The sequence below is a fragment of the Callorhinus ursinus genome, unplaced genomic scaffold (assembly GCF_003265705.2).
Source record: "Callorhinus ursinus isolate GAN/ISIS: 27379988/994484 unplaced genomic scaffold, GSC_fseal_2.0 scaffold90, whole genome shotgun sequence".
Taxonomy (NCBI): domain Eukaryota; kingdom Metazoa; phylum Chordata; class Mammalia; order Carnivora; family Otariidae; genus Callorhinus; species Callorhinus ursinus.
In genome coordinates this window covers 2,842,694-2,865,991 of record NW_027397152.1, presented here as the reverse complement: position 1 = coordinate 2,865,991, position 23,298 = coordinate 2,842,694, and the positions used below count along the sequence as shown (strand labels likewise).

At 45.9% G+C, this 23,298-nt stretch overlaps 1 long non-coding RNA gene and 3 other non-coding genes across 7 annotated transcripts in view; 1 reads left to right on the top strand and 3 right to left on the bottom strand.

Moving 5' to 3' along the window:
* The window catches only part of LOC112813270 (uncharacterized), a 29,442-nt gene extending 6,150 nt beyond the window's left edge, over positions 1 to 23,292 (bottom strand). For 2 of the 4 annotated variants that reach the window (XR_012376886.1, XR_012376887.1), the window contains exons 1-3: positions 23,073 to 23,292; positions 22,134 to 22,210; positions 20,717 to 20,782 (exon numbers count right to left, since the gene is read on the bottom strand). This is a non-coding gene — a long non-coding RNA (uncharacterized lncRNA). Of the gene's footprint in view, positions 1 to 8,263; positions 8,617 to 20,104; positions 20,229 to 20,716; positions 20,783 to 22,133; positions 22,211 to 23,072 lie in introns of those variants that run through there. The other 2 variants (XR_012376885.1, XR_003205492.2) reach the window with 2 other exon arrangements.
* On the top strand, positions 250 to 323 carry TRNAN-GUU (transfer RNA asparagine (anticodon GUU)). Its single transcript has one exon. It is a non-coding gene; the product is annotated as a tRNA-Asn (tRNA).
* TRNAV-CAC (transfer RNA valine (anticodon CAC)) lies at positions 4,423 to 4,495 on the bottom strand. The gene has a single exon. It is a non-coding gene; the product is annotated as a tRNA-Val (tRNA).
* Positions 16,588 to 16,661, bottom strand: TRNAN-GUU (transfer RNA asparagine (anticodon GUU)). Its single transcript has one exon. It is a non-coding gene; the product is annotated as a tRNA-Asn (tRNA).
* Positions 23,293 to 23,298: the final 6 nt, after the last annotated feature.

The window sequence follows — 23,298 nt, the reverse complement described above, 5'->3', positions numbered from 1 at the left end:
CTCGGACCGCCCGCACCTCACCCTCTCTCCAGCTTCCCCCACACCGACGGCGGCCGAGTGGAGCGAGCGGAGCGCCAGCGGCGCCGAAGGGCGGGCGCCGGCGGACCAAACGGGAAGAACGGTCCCGGGAAGCCACCGGCCGTCAGCTCCCCTCGGGCCCCAGTCGCCTGAGACGGAAGGCGGGTGGCTCCCCCTGGCGCTGAGCGCGCGCTTGCTCTCTACCGGGATGTGGGCGGGGGCTCCGCGAAGGTCTCTGTGGCGCAATCGGTTAGCGCGTTCGGCTGTTAACCGAAAGGTTGGTGGTTCGAGCCCACCCAGGGACGCGGTGGTTCTTCTTTTAGAAGGGACAAGACAGTGTCGTTGGGCACGGGCACAACAGGAGGACCGAAGCCAAGATCGGAAGGCCACGAGGGAGAGCTCTGGAGGAAAGCAGGTCGCCGGGAATCCCGAAGTCCTCGCAAGAGTACAACCCTCCGAATGCCTTTTAACAGTGCAGTTTCTGCCACCCTGCTTTTGTGCCAGTATTTATTCAACCCTTTCCTTATACTCTGTACATTAGGTTGAGTCTAGGGTTTTATGGTTACCAATACTGCTGTCGTCACCGTTCGCGTAGTTGACTAATATTTCTACAGAGTAGCGTCCTGGAAGAGCAATTGCTCTAGTTGGTGACGTGGTCGGCCTTTCAACATTCCTCTGTCTGTCAGTGTCACTCCCCTTCATTTTTGAAAGCCTCTTTTGGAGGGGACATCCTCCTTGACTTTGAGGTTGCTCCAGTGCCCTCTCACAATCCTTCCATCCAGCAGAAAACCGTAGGTACCACGCCTTTCTCCTCTGGCCGCTTTGCAGATTTGGTTTTCTTTTCCCATGGATTTGAGCAATATAATTAGGATGTGACTAGATACGGTTTTCTTCGTGTGTCTTGTACTCATTCGTTGTGTTCATTTGGCTCCTTGGATGGGTGGGTTTATAATTTTTATGATTGGAAATTCTTCTGTCGTTTCCTCAAAAATTGCTTCTTTCCCTCCAGTCTTTTCAGGGACTCCAATAATCCACTCATATCTTTTTTTTTTTTTTTCCTCCCCCGAATCGCTCACATCTTTTAAAGTTGCCCTACCATTCACTGATAGCCCTTTACTTGCTGGAGCAGACATCGCATGTGTTTTTTACACTCACCGATATCTCCTAAAGGTTCACTCCTCTTAACCTGTTCCATCAGCCACTCTATCTAATGTCTAAAAATGTGCAGCAGCTCTATATTAAAGGTGTTTTGTGACTTCTCTCCTCATTAGAAATGCTCTAGGCTAAGATGCTACATTAATTAACTCAATTTAGTATCATTGGGAGAACTTAAAGATCACAATCGATCTTAAAATTGCAAATGCACCTGACACATAATGGAGAAGTGCATGCTGGGATCATATATGATACCTAAAAAGGTTTACCCCCCAGAATTGTAAGAGTAATTGAGTCACTATGATTTCCAGAATTATAAGACTTAATCTCCATTAAAAGTATCATATGATGTATTTATCCTACCGAAACACATAATTTCGTATTGTATAAACTCTTAAATAGTACTGGATTAAAGTGTGTTTGTTGGACCAGTAAAACCAGTATAGGAGATTTAGGCAGCTAAGGGTCACTGGGATTTTGAAGAGAAAATAAACCCAAGACTTGTATAAACTGGAATACTATCTTACCAATATTTTCTACAGTATTAGAAAATCGAGAAGACAACATAAAGCAGTTTTTAGATCAAAATTATTAAACCAGTCTGATGCACACAAGGAGTCCTCTTTAGAAATACGACATGATATAAACATCTTCTATGGCATTATATATCAATTATTTAGATCCTCTAAAGTGTTTTAAAAGTACTCGAGACTTCACTTGATTTTTTTTTCTTGGACCTGGCACCGACACCACTAACCTATCTACAGCTAAACTGTTTTTGTTCTTTTCCCTGAGTTACAGATTCAGCAAGAAAGGAAGTTGGATGGGTGCCTGGCTGCCTTAGTTGGTAGAGCATGCATCTCTTGATCTCTGGATTGTGAGTTCCAGCTGACACACCTTGGGTGTAGTGATTACTTAAAAAAACATGAAAAGGAAGTAAGAAAGAAAAAAAGAGAGAGAGAGGGATAAAGAAAGAGGGGAAGGAAGGAAGGAAGGGAAGGAGGAGGAAGGGAGGAAGGGAGGGAGGGAGGGGGAGGGAGAAAGGGAGGAAGGAAAAGGAAAAAAAGAAAAGAAGGAAGGGAGAAAACCCCATCAATGGCATCAGTAGCACCCTTGGACCCCCACTGGGGTCCTGGAAATAGGAGGTCAGGCACTTCCTCACTTTGGGGAGAGGCACAACTGAATACAAACTTGAAATTGCCTGTGTCTGCTTGGACTCAGACTGGAGCCAGGACCAGCTCAAGGCCAGGACAAGGTAAGACTAAGCACCATCATCACAGGACAGCCACCCACCTGACAGCATCAACACAGACAACTCTGGAAAGCTCTTGAAAACTTCCCCCTTCCCTTTGAAGAATTTTCCACCTGCTCCCTTCATCCTCCCACCACCAGAAAGGATTCTTCACCTTTTGCTGGGCCAGGACCGTTTAAGATCCCTGCAGGGCACAGAGAGTCAGGAGGGCAGGAGCTAAGGGGTGCTGCACCTGCACCTCCCTGAAGGGTGTCTCCTGGGCTGGGGGGTTCTAGAGCTCAGGCTGGCCCTGGACCCGCTGCCCACCAAAGCCACCAGAAGGAGTCCAGAGGGCAGGTGGTGCTGGAGGCATGACAACCTCATCGTGTTCCTACAAGCACAGGACACGGCTGGCCTGCACCATCTGGGAGAGGCAAGTAACACTCGGCCTGCCCGAAGCTTCTCTAGCAGCCTGAAGGCAACAGGTGTCTGGTTCCTGAAGGGACAAGAGGGGCCTCCTCCAGAGGACGATGTCCCCCCCTGGCCTTGGAGGAAAGGTCCTGCGGAGGCTGGTTTTGAGGGACATTGCCCAAGGAAAGGAGCAACAGTGGCCCAGCCAGTTCTCTTGAGATGTCTGCAGGGTACTTTCAAACATATCTATGGAGAGAGAGAAAGGAAATGGGGGCAAATGCTAACTGGGGCACTTAGCTGAGGGATACAGGACGTCACCACTCCTGCCACTTGTTTTGTATGTTTCAAGGCGTGTTTGTTTGTTTGTTTGTTTGTTCGTCTGTTTGAAAGGAGTGATAAAGTCAAGTCCCAGGTTCTCTTTAGACGAAAACCCTTGAAGTGAGACGTTAGGTCTGTGAGGTGAATGGAGCTGAGCCGCTGCCCTGGCTGCTCATCCCAGCTCTCCTCTCCCAGCCAGGAGATCACAAGGACCCTGAGTCTGGACCTCTGGTATTTAGGGCCTCAGTGTAGAGGCACTTCTGCACATGCCCGTTGGTGTACACCGCACTTACCGGGATGAAAAGGAAAATCCTAAGTGAGGAGACAGTGCCCAAAGGTCTCCCTGATTGGGAATGGAACCTGAGCCGGAGCGGTGAAAATCCGAATCCGATGGCACAGATCACCAGGAATCCACACAGGATCCCTGCTTTGGCCCTTGCAGATGAAAACCCTGCAAGTAAAGGTTAGATTTCCCAGACGGAGGGAGCAAAAGTGGGGGCGACTCCCAGCGGCCCAAGGCTCCCAGCCCTTGCCCCGCTGCTCATCACCTCTCCCAGCCTCAGACGCGCTTTGGGCTCTGAGGTCTGACCGCAAGGTAACTGGCCTGTGCTACGTTCGAGTCTAGCTCGAGCCCTGTGTGTGGCAGAGCCGAGGCCGTGCTCTCTGTCCGAGCCTCGGTTTCCCGGTGAGTGCGGGGCGGACTTGGCTCGCAGCGGGTGGGGAGCAGAGTCCCCCTACTTCGGGACCTGCCAGCTAGCTCAGGGGCTCTCCTGATGCTGGCACCTGCGGGCTCATTCGGAGGCGCCTGAAACTCTTCCTCTACGAGTCCCAGGCGCAGTTGGTTTTCCTTTGCTCTGTGGGGCAAATGCACCCGTTGCGCCGGCGTGCTGGGGTCGGGAAGGCCACGTGTGCCCCACAGGGGAGACTTGGTTGGTGTTCAGAGCCACGGGGCCCGTCCGCCCGGAGAGCGGATTGAGGCGCCAGGGGAGCAGCTTAGCGGGGCTCCTGGGGGGCGGGGGGGTAGCGGAAACCGGAAGTGGGCCTGGTCCCGGGAGCCCTTCTGGGCCTGACGAAGTGGCTGTGGGCTGCTCTCGGCTGAGACTCGCGGCGGACGAGCGAGGCCAGGCTGTGAGGTGCCGAGTAGGCTTTCAGGAAGCAAGGGAACTGCAGCCTTGCTTTGTGTTTGCTTTTCTGAATAGAAAATGGGGCTGCGCCCGCCGCGGCCGCCTTGCCTCAAACGGCCCTCCCTTCTGTCTTCAGAACAAGAGAACTGGGGGGCAAAAGGGAGCTGTTTCCGCCCGGTTTCGAACCGGGGACCTTTCGCGTGTGAGGCGAACGTGATAACCACTACACTACGGAAACGGGACGGGTGGCCGCCTCGCGGGCCCGAGCCCTGAACACCTTCGGTCGTGCCACCGACGTCTTTCTAAGCGCGGAAGGCCCCTGGGAGCCCCCGCGGCGCCTCAGAAAAAGGGACCGCGGCGCCGGCTTAGGCTCCCGCGTCTCCCCCCAGGAGGCGAAGCCCCGGGGGCCCTCGGCAGTCTGGCTCCGGGATCCGCACCGAGCGCAGGGTTTCCAGATACGGAACGACGGCCCCGCTGCCGAGGGCGCCCCGCCGACTCCCCAGCTCCCGGAGGGGGCCGGTCAGGGGCGTCTGAGGCCCCAGGCGCCCCCGCCGCCCGGCCGTGGGGGGTCACCCGCCCTCCTGGGCTGTCGGCGGCCCCTTTCACCGCGGGGGCGGTCGGTGCTCTCGGCTCGTGGCCGCGGCTCGGCGCCGGGAATCCTCCCAGGACCCGGAGGACGCGCCCTCCCCGGCCTCCCGCCGGCCCCGCGGCGCCTCACCCGCGCGCTCGTCCTTCGCCGGCCCTTGCGCTCTGCGCTTCTCCGCGGTCCTCTCGGCAGAAGGGGGTCTCTTTGGTATCCTCCGGGCAAAAGCGGTCCCCCCGGTTCCTGCCTGGGCTGCTTTCAAGCCACTGACAAGAGGCCTGTGGCCATGACCATCGAACAGTGTCCAGTGAAATCCAGGCCATGGAACGGCGGGATGAAAAGGAAGCGCAAGAAACCGTTCTTAGTGGCACAGACCCCAAGAGTGACAGAGCCATGACTCGGGAGGGAAGGTCTATCCCTACCTGGCGTTTATCAGTGATTCCTGGGTGGGCTGCCTTGGAGCCTCTGTGTGGCTCCGCAGCCAGACCCGAATAGGCTGCTGGGGACACTTGGTGTGACCCCAGCCACATTCACAGAGGCTTTAATATTTGGAACAAAGTGAGGACGAAAAGCCTAGAAAAACAGATTTTTAAAGTTGTTTTCTCTCTCCCTCCCCCATGCGAATGTGTATGAGGTTACCGTGTGATACCGACTGCAGTGTGCTTAAAGCACAACTACTTTCCTGATATTTGGCAGTTTCTCGCAAACGTAAAAAATATACCTACCCTGTTCCTAGTAATATTGCTATTTACTTCCTGAGAACAATGAATGCCTACATCCCAAAGAGGCTTCTACACAAACGTTGGTGCGATGTCATGTATACTAGGCAAAGCTGGATAAAACCCACATGTCCATCAACACATGTCCATACCCAAACCCTTGTATACTTTTAGAATGGATTAGTACTGCGCAGTAAAAACATCCAAACTATGGATAAGGCAATAACGCGGACAACCCCCTCCAACAGTGTGTTCAGCAAAAGATGACCACCATAAAGCCATTTTTGAACACCTAAAACATACGCACTTAAACGTGCCTATCTGATACTCCTGTGTGATCCCATTCCCAGGAAGGATCCGCGGAGAAGAGTGGTTCCCTCTTTGAAATATTTTGCCAAGAAACTTCCTGGGTCGATGGAAATACATTGCTCTGCCTCATAGTCACAAGGGTTTAGACCTTTATCACATGTCACTGTCTACTTTCTATTTTTACAACCTTAACATCAAACATAAAGTTAATTAACAGTGTCTTTGAATGACAGATTAGACCAGATGGACATAACAGATATATACAGCATCGATAAATAAAGTTAATTATGTTTTAAAAACTGAGAATTCCCAAAAGGTTGACTTATTTTAGTTCTAGTTAATATTAATTCAATAAATACTAAATATTTAGTTCAATATTTGTTTCCTGTGTACACGAATAAGTTACTTTCATGTATCCTCTAAAATCTATGCAAAAGACTGATACATTAGAACCTCTTACATTTCCTAGACAATGCTAGAACTCTGGAACATCTCAGTTCCATTTACTCACCTCATTTTTGAGTGTTTGGCATTAATTTTCTTTCAACGTACATTTTGAATTCATAAACATTATTATTATTGTTGTTTGTATAGTGAGATTTATTTGACTTAGTCGCATGTTTAACCTATCCTATTAACCTATTCTGCCCCACTTTCTGGCTCCTCCAACCTCTGAGACTTTAATTATACCTATGTTAGGCCTTCAGGACACGGCCCATATCTTTGTAACACTCTTTTTCTCAATTTCTCTTGCTTTTAGCTCTCTACGCTTAAGTCTGGAGAGTTTCTTTCTACTTACATATTTCCAGGTTAATAATCTCTCTTCCAAACTGCTATGACACCCAACTATTGACTTTTTAAAATGTCAGCTATTACATCTTTTATTTCCATTATTTTCATCCGATTTTCAAAATTGATTCTATTTCTCGGATGACAATTTTTATCTTGTCACCTACTTTCTGGACAGCCGAATCATACCACTTTATCTTTTTAAAGTAATTGGAAGTAACTTTTAAATAATTTAAGTAACCTCTACACCCAGTGTGGGGCTTGAACTCACAAGCCCAAGATCAAGAGTCACATGCTCTACCATCTGAGCCGGCCAGGTGCCCCTAAGACCTACCACTTTAAGTTCCTATCTGATAACTCAGTATCTCCATCACCCGTGAGTCAATTTCCATGGTTTGCTTTTTCCCCCTCGTGCTTCTCTTCCCTTACAATCCTAGAATACTGTGATTGAATGGTGAACCTGTTGCGTGAAGAACGATAGCCCGTTTGGACGATGTTGTCTTTCTCTGAAGATTATTCACCCTCTCCCCCAGCAGGCAGCAGAGGAACGGATCACCTCCAATCCTTGACTATGCTGATTTGCAGCTTGTTTGCCCTCATGGGAAGCCTCAGTCCTCAGCCAGTTTGCTCAGGCTGCTGTGCTGTAGACGGCTAGGGCTCCCACCTGAGACCTTGGCATGTTTCCTCAGGCCCCTCCTCTTCGCTAAACCCTGAACTTCGGTTTGTATCTTCTTAGCCCCACAGTAGTGCTGAAAATTCCACTCTCTTTTAGCTACACTCTGCTTGCCTTCATAGCCTCTTACGTGCACACTGCTTAATTTGCAAATGTATCCTGGGGAAGTTCTGTCCCGAGCATCCAGCTCACTCAACCCACTCCGGGATCTTGGCTCCTCAAGTCTGAACCCTTGGACAGCTCCACATGTCCTACCTCCTTCTCCTCTTTCTCTGTCCAGATCTATGAAATTCCTTAATGTGTGGCTGTTTTCTCTGGCTCTTAGTAGCTGCCCTCTCTCCAGTTTCTCAATCTCTTGTTCCTGCCAAGAACTGGCAAATGCCCTGAGGGGGAAAAGCTAGAAAATTAGTTTTATTCCATTGAGTTTCTCTTCCGTCTTCTCTTCTCTCTCTTCTCTGGAACTGAACTGACCGTTCTCCAAAGACTTCAGACAGAATTCCTTCAGTTCAGACTTTCTTTCTTTTTGGCGTGGATGCTGGTTTGCTACAAATACTCCATCATCACTGAAAGATGAAATCTACAACTTCCAGATAAATTATACTTACTCCTTTTTTTTCCTTAAAGGGATCACTGGTGCATCCTTGAAGGTTTCTTAGAATACTTGGGATAAGTCTCACTGGATAGTAAAAGCTCTTGCTAGAAGCATGTGCAAAAGACTGTCCACCATGAGCTGAACAATCATCATGCCTGTCCAAGGTGCAAGGATCTGATGAAGCTGGAACCAGTTCCCTGCTGCGCTATCTCCACTCAGTTAAATCACTATCAAAATACCAAATAACCAGTTTTCCAGGTGCTGGTCACTAATATGGCGGAGAAGAGGCCAACCAAACCATTTAACCCTCCTTTATTCTGAGGAATGTCGAAGGTCAGCAGTGGTACAGTCAGAAGTGGAAACCAAAGTCTTAAGTATCATACTACTAGCAGCTTTCTCAGAGCTTCACTGTGTGACCCGCACACAGTTCCTCGGTACTGTACCGTGTGTAGTGTATCTAGTGCACGTAACAACCCTGAGAGCGTGTAGGTCCTGACCACCCTTGTTGCAGACGAGAACACTCGGGCACTGAAAGGCTGAGCTGACTTTCCCTGGGCCCGAGCCCGGTGATGGTGGGCGCCAGCACTCAGAGCCAGGCCGTCTCCCTCCAGAGCCCCTGTGCCTGGCCGTCATGCCAGTGCTCACTGAGAAGACTTCACCGAAATGTGCCTCCCCCGCTTCTTGCTCAACCTCCCTGATTTGGGGGGAAAAAAGAGAGAGAGAGAGAGAGAGCAAATTCAAAGTAAAGCCTACAAACACTGAGGACTAATTGATGAAATAAAGAAGAAAGAGCACACAGAACGATTTAGTCTTCCCCAGAAACAGACTCCGAGGCCCCAGGGATGAGGTAATCACATCATCAGAAGTGTTTATGAAATCTTGATTCTTCTTAATGGTCTGAACAAGAAAGTTCCCTAGAGAGGTTCGCAAAAAAAAAAAAAAAAGAAAAAAAAAAAAAAAAAAAGAAGAAAAGGTTGTGCCTTTTGTGTTGAAAGTGCAGGGAGACAGACCGCTGAGCATTCTTGCCTACCTGACTTAGGGCAAATGGGAGTGCCCCTGGAGTGACAAGGGAAAGGGAGGCTAGCCCATAAAAATGAGACAGAATCGTGCTTTTCAGAGCTCATTAGTGAACATAGCACTTCCATATTTGGCCCCATCCATGTACCTTTATCATCGATTAGCTAATATTTTCCATACTTTGATTTACATCTTTTACATAGTCAGTTTATTTTTATTTTTATTTTTTTAAACATTTTATTTATTTCTTTGACAGAGACAAAGCGAGAGAAGGAACACAAGCAGGGGGAGTAGGAGAGGAAGAAGCAGGCTTCCCGCTGAGCAGGGAGCCCGATGCGGGGCTGGATCCCAGGACCCTGGGATCATGACCTGAGCCGAAGGCAGACGCTTAACGACTGAGCCACCCAGGTGCCCGTAGTCAGTTTATTTTTAAAGTTAACTGTGTGTCAGCATCACAACTGAAATACCAGTAGGAACTGCCACAAACAGGATGTAACTCTAAAATCCCATAAAAGGAAAAAATCGTGTTGTTATAGTTAGTAACAGAAGTAATAAGCGAGCCCAGGAGCCTCCACAAGCGTTCCCTTGAGATATGGGCAGGGGCAGCCTTTAGAGTAACCTAGGGCGACGCCGGGGCTGCACTGATCAATGCAAGACCGTGGCCATGCCTGGTTTACCACTGCCCTGCAGTAGCCAGGGCATGGAATGGTTCCTCTTTACCAGCCCAGGGAAAACAGGAAAGTCCTCCTCTCCATTATAGCTCAGGGAAGGCGGAGAGATCATACAGACACAGGAGTTGCCGGTCCTCGGGATGTCCTAGATGGACTAAAATGCATCTAATGCTGAAGGAGAAGTCAGAACCTTGAAAGAAACAAATCTTAATGTGTAACTGACGTGCCAGATGAATGAGCCAGATGTGCAGTTTCAAATGCGGAGGCCACTGGACTCCCATGGCAATTGAGTGCTTGAAATGTGGCTAGTGCCGAGAAACTGAATTTTCACATTTGTTTCTTGTACTTCATAATTAAGTTTAAATAGCTACACGTGGCCAGTGGCTACAGTATAGGACAGCCCAGGTTAGAGAATAAGCATCATACCATAAAATCATCTGCTTTATTTCTCTGTAGCAGGAAACAGATTAATGACACCTCACTTTTAATATCAATTCTTTTTTAAAGATTTATTTGAGAGAGAGAGAGTGCACACGCAGGAGCAAATGTGGGGTGGGGGGTGAGAGAGAGGGAAGGAGAGTCTTAAGCCCACTCAGTGCTGAGTGCAGAGCCCAACAGTTCACGACCCTGAGATTAGGACCTGAGCCTAAACCAAGAGTCTGATGCTTAACCCACTGTGCCACCCAGGCACCCCCAACAATTCTGAACGGCTTTCTTCAGCTGCCTAGATACAGCTGAATGTCAGTTCAACTCCAGGGGCCATCTCCCCTGCTGCCTCTGCTTCCTCATCAGATCCACACACCTTCCCCAAGCAAAGGAACAAATGGGAGCCTCAGCCAGCCCTGCTCTCTCACAGCTGGGGTCTCGGTCCCTTGGATGGTCATGGGGCTCTACCCAGGTGGTGGCTTCACGCCGTTCCCCACAGGTTTGACCGATGTTGCGGAAGCACTGTTGTACAACCAGTGTTGTACACTGCAGAAGTTTCCTTGTTTTGGCAAGTTCCTGGGACAAGAGCATGACTCCAGGCTCTGGTTGCAGGAGGTCACACAGAGCCATGCAATCTCTGTGGGGATTAGGTGATGCAGCAGTAAGAGAGCCATATCAGCCATTGTGGGGCTCTGGTAGAATTTTTGTCCCATCCCCAGGACACTGCATCTGATTCCCAAGAGCAGCGTTTTTACTGAATTTTGCAAAGCGAATTTCTCGACAGCACAGACAAGACTGCGGAACAAGAACGGAAGTCAGAGAAGCAATGGCTTTACTGGTCATTAAAGAGTAAAGACAAAGTTTTGAGGTAGGACTTAAATGGTGATGGCGAGGTTTGGACCTTCCATGGGAGCCAGAGGGCCAAGCCCAGCAAAGCTCTGGCACCTTAGGGGCTTTGACTCTGGATACCAATACCCTTCATTCCCCAAGTCTGTCCCAGAGAGTGAAAGAGCATCCTAGACAGAGCGAAAGCACAGCAGGTCTCCGAGGTCCACCGGAAGCTGAGGGTGGGACACAAAGGAGAGTGACACAGAGAAAATGACAATGGGTGTGCTGACCATAGGGTAACTGGGGATTGGCCTTATTTAAAGACTAAAAAGGACCTGTCTTCGGATGTTCCAAGGGGTACATTTTCCAGAGAAGCGTCTCCAACGCTGAACATATTTCAAAGCTAGCTATGATGTGTATACAGAGGTTAATATGAAAATTATATTTCATTATTAGTAGGAAAGAGATTTTGAATGAGTTATCTCACTCAAGTCGACTTACAGAAATGTGAAGACATAAGGATGTTGTCACTAAACAAAGAGAAAAACAGGATGTATAAAAGAGACAGAAAAGAGAGGAGAAAGAAAAAAAAACCCACAGAGGGCTTGAGAATATTTTGTTTTTGTTTTCCTTTCCTTGGCAAACGGATGAGCTGGAAGCCGGCAAACAGCTAGTCTAGACAGTTCATTTGGTGAAGCTGCCTAACTCATCAGGTCAATATTTTTGGCTAATTTGTGAATGCTCCCAAAAGTTCTTGGAAGTATAGTTGTGGGATGAATGTGGTGACTCCCTGCCCCCCCCCCCCACTTTCTGCGATACCTGCCAGGGTCCTTCCCTTGGCATCTCTTAATGAAGCCTAACTGAACTACTTTCTCCATCAGGATTTCTCAACTTCACCACCACCCCTGTTGAGTCATAATTATTCTGAAAAGAGCAGATTTTGTTCTCTGCTTGACACACCTTTAACAGTTGGATGTCAGCTTAAGGTATTGGCTGTGAGCAATACAGAAGTAATTAGATAGCAGATAGCGGAGGAAAGCCAAACATCCGAGGAGAACAAAAAATATCACAACAAATAGTTTCAACTTACTTTGCCTACTTGCTTTGGCCAAACCAGAAGAAGAATCAACTTCACTTTCGCACAGCCAAGTGGCTTCAAACGTTTTCAAACCAAGGCCTACTAAATATAAAGTACAAAACGTGTACCACTAAAAAACCTTTACCAACGTAAGCCAACCTGAACAAGCACCGAGGTAGTACCAACTAAAGTACAGAACTTTAACAGACCACAGACATCTTCCTCATGACTTTTCCCACCCAAGAGCTCACAGAGGCATCTCCATCCCAAACCCCCACACCACACTGCCCCACACTTCTATCAATATATGTTAATTTTTCTTGGCCTTTGCTTTCACAGACATTGAATCGTAAAGCATATACTGTTTTTTGGGGCTGGGGAGAGAGGCACTGGTCTGACTTCTTTCACTCAACATCATGTCTGAAATTTATCCACGTTTTCCAAGTAGTTGTTTCCATATTCCTTGTATGAATTATGTCTCGATATATTTATTCTGCTCTCGGACGTGTGAGTTGGTTCCAGTTTAGGATATTATGAATTTACATGAACATTCTTTTGTATGTCTGTTAGCGGACATATACATTTCTCTAGGACAGCCCGTTCCAATGGAAATATAATGCCAGTCACATGTAATTCTAATTTTTCTAGTAGATACATTTTTCAAATGATTCTATTTATTTACTTGAGAGAAGGAGAGCTAGAGAGCACAAGTGGGGAGAAGGAGAAGCAGGCTCTGACGTGGGGCTTGGTCCCAGGACCCTGGGATCATGACCTGAGCTGAAGGCAACCACTAAAACCACTGAGCCACCCAGGCACTCCATAGTAGACACATTTTAAAAAGTAAAATGAAAGAGATGAAATCTATTTTAATATTGTACTAGACCTACTATATCAAAACTATTGTCATTGCAACATGTGATACTAACAACGTTTCAGGTGTTCAGCAGCTGCATGTGGCTTGAACTTTCATATTGCACAGCACAGGACTAAGGTATGTAGCTAAAAGTCGAATTTCTGGGCCATAGTATATAACCATGAATGCATGACCCTTAGTTGACACTGCCAATTTTTTTTCCCAACAGTTTTGGAATTTATTTTTACTCTTTCCAGAATTAAGAGATTGCAGTGCTCCTCATCCTGTCAGCATTTGGGATTGTCAGTCTTTTAAAAAATTTTTTAAATCAGGTTTATAGAGATGTAATTTACATACAGTAAAATTCATGAACATTAGATTATGCTACATTCTTTTCAATGATATCATTTCTTCACAAAGCTGGATTTTGGTGGTTGCTGTGATAAAAAGCAAGCACTATGCAAAAAACAAGAATAACAACAACAACAACAACAACAACACGTGACAAGGAATGAAGTTTGAGAAGGTCTGAGAAGCCGTGCAGTGCACAACACCAAGGCATAAGATTTTGAAATGTCAGAACACTGAAAACAGCAAATTACTCTGTTAAACTTTTTCAGAAAGTCAAGAGAACACGTAAGAATATCCACAGCACCACCCACATACCCACAATATACAGAAATATGTATGTGAACTCAGCAAACAATAACATTCCGAAGCAAATACCAGAAAATACCGACCAGAATCCTCAGGACAACAGACAATCAAAAAGTCTCACAGGCTAGATTAGTTGTCATCTACAACCTACCAGGGAATAGAGATCCCTGTCAACTGCCACTCATCAGAGATTAGCCCCAGGAAAATACTTCATAAAATTAAACCACAATCACACACTGATGCCTGCTGATAGGAGAAAATAATGATGCACGCACATTTAGAGAGAGAGAGAGAAGAGTTTTCCAATCACCCCACTTAGTATGTAAAAGGCAAAGAGCTCACTTTCTGCTCATGAGATTCAATAGAAGAACTCAGCCAATAGCACTAATGGTTCAGGTGGGCAGGAAGAGTTGGTCAAGGGTAGGATTCTATTGGCTCCAACGATATGTCTCAGATGGGCTAATTTTTATGGACATAGCAAAAAAACAAAAACTGCCAAGGAATACTGTAGAGACAGTTATCTGCATGCCAGCTCACCATTGCATAGCAAGGAGAACAGGCAGTGGAGATTGTTTTCATCAAATAAAAGCAAAACCAACATTTATTTTTTAAAGTTTTATTTAGTTAAGCAATCTCCACAGCCAACATGGGGCTCAAACTCACGATCCGGAGATCACGAGTAGAGGCTCTTTCAACTGAGCCAGCGACGTGCCCCCAAATTTATTTTTAAAAAGAGGAAAAGCCATCTGGAGCCAGAGAGACTTTTCTCCCCTTGGATAAGCTACTTAGCAGGAAGCAAAGCCATCACTCTAAACAGTCTGCCCTAAACTTAGCTGACTACAGAAAACAATGACAGTGATTGGAGGACTCTGTATTCAATGACTGCATCCTGAAAGGTTAGCTGTCCAACATATGCAACAGAATGTTTCTGTGTAATGTTCACGATGTCCCTCTGTTGTACCTGCCCTTTAGTTAAGTCAGGAGGGCACCATTTCCCTTATCAGAATATCACAGGGGGCGCCTGTGTGGCTCATTCGTTAAGTGTCTGCCTTTGGCTCAGGTCATGATCCCAGAGTCCTGGGATCGAGCCAGAGTCCCGGGATCGAGCCCAGCATTGGGCTCCCTGCTCGGCGGGAAGCCTGCTTCTCCCTCTCCCACTCTCCCTGCTTGTGCTCCCTCTCTCGCTGTGTCTCTCTCTGTCAAATAGATAGATAAAAGCTTTAAAAAAAAAGAATATCAGAGATTCAGAAAGATTGTTGTCTTGGCAAGGAAATGAAGAAAGGGACATGGACAGGCTGGGAAATAAATTGGAATATAATTTTTAGGCACTGCTTCCTTGGAAGGCAAATTTGCAGGATTTCCTAAAATTAGAATCCTAGGAATGCTATAATATAGTAGTTGCACTTCCAGTTCTGTACACTATAGAAATACCTGCACAGGTGACCAAAGGTATGTGTAGAAGAATGATGGTTGCAGCCTATTCAGAATCATAAAACCATATACTCGACTTAATTGCAAAAGCAATATGAAAGCGGTTAAATAAATAGTACACACACTATAGAAGAAATGCCTGTCAAAAAAACGCAAAGGGTAATTATGTTGAGGATTCCACTGATCTGGACATTATTGATAGAGCAATTACCAAATCCAGGCGCTTCCTAAGTACAGGTTACCACTGTTGGCCTCATACTACAGATGAAAAAACTGAGGCACATCAACACCAAATGTTGGCGAAGATGTGGAGCACAGGAACCCTCATTTATTGCTGGTGGGAATGCAAAATGGTACAGGCAATTTGGAAGGCAGTTTGGCACTTTCTTACAAAACTAAAAATATTTTCTTAATATAGGAGCCAGCAATCAGGCTCCCTGCTATTAGCCAGAGGAGTTGAAAGTTTCACCCACAGAAAAACCTGCCCACCCATGCCTATAGCAGCTTTACTCACAATTGCCAAAACTTAGAAGCAACCAAGATGTCCTTTAGTAGGTGAAGGCATAAATGAACTGTGATACATACAGACAAGGATGTAATACTCAACACTTAAAAGAAATGAGCTGCCAATCCTTGAAAAGACATCAGAGAATCTTTTATTTTTCCTTTCATTTTATTTATTTGACACAGAGAGACACAGCGAGAGAGGGAACACAAGCAGGGGGAAAAGGTGAGGGAGAAGCAGGCTTCCCGCGGAGCGGGGAGCCCGATGCGGGGCACGATCCCAGCACCGGGGGATCATGACCTAAGCTGAAGGCAGGCGCTTAAAGACTGAGCCACCCAGGACATCGAAGATCTTAAATGTGTGAATCTTAAATGTATATTACTACGTGAAAGAAGCTGATTTGAAAAGGCTACATTGTATGATTCCAACTATATGACATTCTGGAAAAGGCAAAACTGTGGAAACAATAACAGGATCAGTGGTTGCCAGAAAGGGGGCACAGAGGTTTTTGAGGGTAGTGGAAATACTTTGTGTAATACTCTAATGGTGAATACTTTCATGATCCATTTGTCTAATCCCACAGAATGTAGAACACCAAGAATGAACCCCAAGGTAAAGTATAGCCTTTGGGTGATTATGATGTGCTAATGCAGGTTCATCAGTTGTAACAAATGCAGCACTCCAGTGGTGAATGTTGACAATGACGGAGGCAATTCATGTGGGGGTGGAGGGCAGGAAGTATGTATGGGAAATCTCTGTACCTTCCCCCCATTTTGCTGTGAATCTTAGGCTGCTCTAAACAATAATAGCCTTAATTTTTTTTTAAGTAAGCACCCTTAAGAACAATCTTCCCAAAGTAAGCAATTTTGAACAATGAATGCAAACAAATTTTTTAAAAAATTCAGTCACAAAAGTTTAACTTATTCATCCAATCTTTAAGAGCAGAATAGAAAACTTTACCCCACCAGAACCTGGGTTCTTATTTCTGTCTGAGTTCCTGTTCAGGGGTATAAAGCTGATAGGCCAGCAGATATTCTAAGAGAATGAAGTTGGGGAGGTGGGGTGGGTAGGTGTTATTTAAAGAGTTAGCTGATGTGAGGTGGTAGGACCCATAATCCAGTATCATAGATTTTATGTGAGGAAATCTGCAGGTGATAAACAGCAGAAAACAGGCGGAATTGAGTTAAAAGCCAGGCACACGTCCCTGGGTGGGCTCGAACCACCAACCTTTCGGTTAACAGCCGAACGCGCTAACCGATTGCGCCACAGAGACTTGATGTTGCAGTTTCCCCAATTTCATAGGTGGCTGAAACTCGCACCCTAGGATGTACTGCTGTCCATTCTGCAGGAAAACCGAATTTTTTCTAGCTTTGCAGAACAGAGATAAATCATATTGTTTGTCTCATTTGAAACTGGTGCACTGGGTGATTCTGAAACTCAAAGGGCAGCCGCACCGCCTTGCCACACTTTGCTCCTGACCTGACTCATCGCTAGCACCTGCATAGACCCCAGGGCCGCAATTCCCTGGACCTGAGCTCCGTGGGGTCTTTGGGAAGCTGAAGGCCTGTTGTGCTCCGGTGGTGGCTCTTTCCATTTCTCCGCCTTCACCCAAAGGAGAATCTGCCTGCTCTTCCCCAAGAGGCCTACGGGACGGTGTGTTGTTTGGTTTCCTGTGTCTAACACTGGACTCCAGGAAGGCAGGGATCGTGGTGTCTCCTCCCGGAGAACAGGGTCTGATACTCACCAGTAAGCACTGTTAAGACTTGTTAAATACATTGTTGTTTAGCTTCTAGTCCCACAAAGAACGCTGAGAATGGAAATAATGAAGTTTTTCAAAGCAGAAAGTTCTTTGTAGCCTTTATTCGGATTGACTGCTCAGCCTCCCGTGCAGCGGGCAACCTGAAAGGCCTACGGAGCACCCTCGGCTCTTGAGCTCCCCACGCCCAGCTCAGCGGAGTTGGGTACTCACTCATTGAGGCAGGCGAGGTAGATCCCTAAGGCAGGAAAGGAAACATGGGGGGGGGAGTGGGCGGGAACGGGGGTTGGAAAAGGGCAATGAGACCTCCTAGGAGGCTTGTGGGTGGGGGGTGGGGAGGAAACAAGTTGGATCCAGAATGCCGAGAATTGTTTTTGTTATATAACAGAAGGGGGGAGAAGGGTCAGAGCCGGTGTGGGAGAAAAAGCAGAAGGGAGAAAGAAGCGGAGGGGGGGGAGGAGGGAGGGAGGAAGAGACACGGAGGGGATGAAAGAATTTCTACTTCCATCCCTCCCTCACTTGCCCTCTGCCTCTCCCTTCTAATCCCTACAGCTGAAGAATCCTGATGTACTGTCTGAGAAGACCGAACTAATGTATGCTCCAGAGGACAAGCTCTTCGTTGTAAAGATGGTTCATTCAGCCCCTGGCGGGGGATGAATGAAATAGATATATGGGATTAAGAATACACCTATTGTGATTAGCAATAAGTAATGTATAGAATTTATAGAATTTTGAATCATTATATTGCACACCCCAAACTAATGTGACACTGATTAATTATACTTCAATTTAAAATAAATGGTTTTGGGGGCACCTGGGTGGCTCAGACTTTAAGCATCTGCCTTCAGCTCAGATCATGATCCCGGGGTCCTGGGATCGAGCCCCGTGTCAGGCTCCCTTTTCCACGGGAAGCCTGCTTCTCCCTCTCCCACTCCCCCTGTGTTCCCTCTCTATGTGTCTGTCAAATAAATAAAATCTTAAAAAAAAATAAATGGTTTTGCCCTTGTATGGCTTTGGATAAATATACTTCAATTATCTCATTCTTTGTTCTATAAAATGGGACTAAGAGCATTCTACTTCATTCTGTTGTCAGATGTGCTTGGATTTAGGAAATACCGGATCATTCATGTTAAAAGCAGTAGAATCATGAATATTGTCATTATCCTCTGAATCTTTTGACAACCACTATCCTTATTTATTTCACCTTAAGTTTTGCTTTTTCTAGAAATTCCTGTAAATGGGATCACAGAGTATGTATGCTTATGTCTACTTATTTCTCTCTGCATAATGTCTTTGAATTTTATCCATGTTATTTAGTATATCAGATTTTCATTCCTTTTTATTGCTGAGTAGGATTCCATCACATAGAGATTTCACAATTTCTTTACCATTCTCCTGATAATGGATATTTGGGTTATTTACAATTTGAACTGTTGTGAATAAATCTAAGAGCATTCTTATTATAAGTGTTTTCATAGACACATTCTTTTTTAATTTCTCTTGGATAAATACCTAAGAGAGGGCTTGATGGAATCAACGAGGGAGAGGTGTATATTTAATTTTATAGGAAACTGCCGAAATGTTTCCCAAAGTGGTTGTACCATTTTATGGTCATGCCAACAATGTATGAGTGCTCTGGTTGTTGACAAAAATTCTCTCCTTGACCAAACTCTGTCAGACTCCTCTAAACTCTCTTCTCAAGTAGGCCCTGATTTTCAGACAGAGTTTGTCTTTGTGCTGTCCAATTTTAGCAAGAATCCTGCCAAGTCCTTTTAACCAGAATTTCCCCTCCGATGATATCTGGTCAGGTTCCTCATTCTCCACCATCGCCGGGGTGGTACCTGATCGTTTTGGCAGGCCTTCAGCAAGAGCCCCTTGGGTTGATTTAGCCAGAATCTTCTCTCTTACCCCTGATGTTTCCCCTTAGTAAATTTTCCTTCACTAAACCTCTCTCTGTTCCTGTTCCAGGCTATACCTTCCCACTATCCCTTGTTGGACTTGGAGTTGAGCCTAGGCTAGCCTAAAAGAAAAACCCCATTGTAGTAGTAGTCCTCCTGAATAAAGCCTGCCTTACTGTTTAACAAATGTCGTGAATGATTTTTTAACATTATTCCACATCTTTACCAAGATTTGGTGTTTTCAGACTTCTAATTTTATTTATTCTACTGAGTGTAATGATATCTCAGTGTGGTTTTAATTTCCATTTTCTTGACAACTAATGATACTGAGCACTCTTATGTGTGTATTGACTATTATATCTTTGTTTCTAAAGTGTCTGTGCAAGTCTTTTACCCATATTTTAAAAGATGCATGCTTGGGCGCCTGGGTGGCTCAGATGGTTAAGCGTCTGCCTTCGGCTCAGGTCATGATCCCAGGGTCCTGGGATCGAGTTCCGCATCGGGCTCCTTGTTAAGCAGGGAGTCTGTTTCTCCCTCTCCCTCTGCCTTTCCCCCTGCTTCTTCTCTCTCTGTCTCTCCCGCAAATGAATAAATAAAAATCTTTAAAAAAATAAATAAAAAGATGCATGCTTGATTTTTATAAAAACAAACTTTAGGAGCTTGCAATACATTCTGGAAACAGGTACTTTATCAGATATATTTAGCATCAGTCTATGGCTTGCTTTTTTCCTTTCATAATGGTGTCTTTTTGAGTAGATTTTTTTTAAATGCTGATAAAGTCTAATTTACTATTCCTTTCTCTTATAATGATTTTTTTTCTGTGCCCTGTGCTAGGAATATTTGCCTACCCAGTTCACAAAGATATTTTCATATGTTTTTTCTAAAAACTTTAATGTTTTGATCCATGAGTCATAAAAAATTAACTTTTGTGAGACAGGAATAGGGTTTACTTCAGCACCACTGGCTTCAATGACATTCCTTTACCCATTGAATTGGTTTAAGTCTTTATTGAAAACCAACCAACCACAGGGCGCCTGGGTGGCTCAGGTGTTAAGTGTCTGCTTTCAGCTCAGTTCATGATCCCAGCGTCCAGGGATCAAGCTCCGCATTGTGCTCCCTGCTCAGTGGGAAGCCTGCTTCTCCCTCTCTCACTGCCCTTGCTTGTGTTCCTGCTCTCCTTGTGTCTCTGTCAAATAAATAAAAAAAAGAAAAGAAAACCAACTGACCATATAGGTGTGAATCTATTTCAGGCCTCTCAACTCAGTTCAGTTTATCTATACTATTTATTTTCCTTATGCTATTGCCCACTGCTTTGCTTAGGAGAGCTTACAGTAAGTCTTAAAGTTAGATAGTATAAGTTTGCCACCTTTTTTTTTTTTTTTTTAAAGAGAGAGAACGAACGAGGAGGGGAAAAAGGAGAGAGAGAATCTTAAGCGGACTCCATGTCCAGGGTGGAATCCAATCTCACAACCCTGAGATCACGACCTGAATCAAGAGTCAGACGCTTAACTGACTGAACCACCCAGGCACCCCTTAGTTTGCCAGCTTTGTATTTTTTTTTTTTGCACAGCTCAATAAATTTTGAAATATGCATATACTTATGTAATCACCACACAGATCAAAGTATGCTGTCACTTTGCCACTCTCACTTTAGTATTGTATCCATATCCTTACCTGTACTGGTTGATCATGTGGCTAAAGATATTTTGTACCCTCTGAAGAGAATAAATCTTCAGTTGTCTGCAAAGATAATGGAGAGGCACAATGTCTACAATACGTAGCATTTCCTCTGGATTTTTTTCTTGAAGTAAAATTAGTTCACTTTCAAGGCCTTTTAATTATTTCTGATCATGAAAAATAATGTGTTATTTAAATTTTCTGCTTAATTCTAGGGAGAGTCTTATGGAGAGCCCCATTTGCTACACTGACTTGTCAAACATAAGGTTGCAGATTGGCAACTCCAGGAGAGTGGATTTTTTTCTTTTTTGGGGGGATATGAAGGAAGATCGGAGTGAGGTTTAGATACAGTAGGAGGAAGAATAAGCTGGAACCAGTAAATTGATTTTAGGGTTTGGCCATGGATATCAGATTTTGGATAAAAGGAGGCTGGATGGTTATATATGACAGGAAAAATTTTAATGGAAATATCAGATATTTAAAGGCTATCTTATGACACTTTATCATTAGTTCTTCTTTTCTGTGTAAAAATAGCAAAAGGTGGACTTGATGTACTTATTATATATTTTTTGAATGCATATTTAAGTAAGTTCCACAAACAATGCACTGCAAGTTAAGACAGGCCTAACCCGGGGGTCAAACCTACCTGGCTGAAGTGCCCCGAGGTGTGTGACACACTCAACTGTAGTTGCTGTGGTGTCACCTGTTGGGATGGGGCCCCCAAATGTGGGGCCTGCCTGGTGGGGGGGGGGCGGTGGCACCGGTGGTGAAAGCACTCATCTGAGGCAGGACAAAGGAGATAGAAGTTTATTGAATACACTGCAAGGAAGTATCGGGCAGGTCAGCAAAGCAGAGACCATCTGCAACCAGGCAGTGGGTGGGGGCTGTATTTAAAGGAGGAAGGTGAGGAGGTATGGCGACTATGGTATTTTCCCTTTTTTTGGTAACCATGTCTGGTTGTAAATAGCCCATTGGTTAGCTAGGGCCTACAGATATTTTGAGGCGGGTCACCTGGTATTCAGCCAGGGGATTGCTGTGGGCCCTTTCTACATTCTGTCACTCAAACCTGTTACGGCCTCTACAGATGCTTTCTCTAGTTTCCCCCACACCTGAAAGTCCTCATTCAAAACCTATTAGAAACCACTTCCTTTGCTAAAAGATTTTAAAGTACTTTTACTTCAAATAAGTGCATTAAAAATAAACTTACCAGGGGCGCCTGGGTGGCTCAGTTGGTTGTGTCTGCCTTTGGCTCAGGTCATGATCTCCTGGGATCCAGCCCTCAAGTCAAGTCGGGGGCTCCCTGCTCGGCTGGGAGTCTGCTTCTCCTTCTCCCTCTGACCCTCCCCCCAACTCATGCTCTCTCTCTCCCAAATAAATAAATAAAATCCTTAAAATTAAAAAAAAATAAACTTACCAGTTGCATCCTTGGAATCCACAGAAAGCCCAGGGAGAGATGTTCAAGTGCCAAAAGGCACAGGGGCTGCTTACTCACTGGTAGATGATGTGGAAAACAAAGGCAGAAGAAAAATTATTAAATTTCCTTACTCCGGGGGCGCCTGGGTGGCTCAGTCGTTAAGCATATGTCTTTGGCTCAGGTCATGATCTCACGGTCCTGGGACATGATCCCAGAGTCCTGGGATCGATCCCCACACCAGGCTCCCTGCTCAGCCTGCTTCTCCCTCTCCCACATCCCCTGTTTGTGTTCCTGCTCTCGCTGTCTCTCTCTCTCTGTCAAATAAATAAATAAAATCTTTTTTAAAAAATGTCCTTACTATCTACGGCCCATTGATCAGTCCTTGAAACAGGCAGAATGACGTTCCTCTAGAAACTCAGCTGCCTGAATGTTAATACTTTGCCGAGGGCACAAGGCAATCTAGCCCAATCCCCACGATCCTGTAAGTCTACTTTAACAAATAAAAATTCCTTTGGAAACTTCCTTTATCTCTACCCCACAAGATACATGTTGGCAATCATTGCCCAAGCATATGATCCACCCATATACACCTGAAGGGTCTCATGACTCGGGTTTTATTAGACAGTAATAAATGACCTTTTCCCAACAATAGCTAGCCCCCTCAAGATCCTGGAAACCTTGCTTCCAAAATTCCTCAGAGACCTCCACCATCCCTAATCCCCTCGCAACTTGAGAGTACATAGTCAACCACTCCTCATCACCCCGGAGCAGCTCTTTCTGCCCACCCGTCCTGTCCCCCGCTTTAATAAAACCACCTTTTTGCACCAAAGACATCTCAAGAATTCTTTCTTGGCCCTCGGCTTCGAACCCTAACGTCTTTCCTCTACCAGTAGCCAGGCCGAGGCTTTGGCTCCCACTGAAGACGGGAACTCGACTCACCTTCACCAGCGCCAGGACCCCGATTTCCTCTTCATGCGGTTTTCAGATGAGGAAAATCGCATGGAGTTCTTCCCTTCCCTTGGCTCTATTTCCACCTCTCCCTCTCTGTCTCTTCCAGAGCGTCTGGGAACCTAATACTGGGCAGGACCGAGAGGGGGGGCTGCCCTTCTCCTCCCGGTCCCTCCCGCCTGGGCGTCCTGGCAGCTCGGTCGGGCCGGGACGTTAG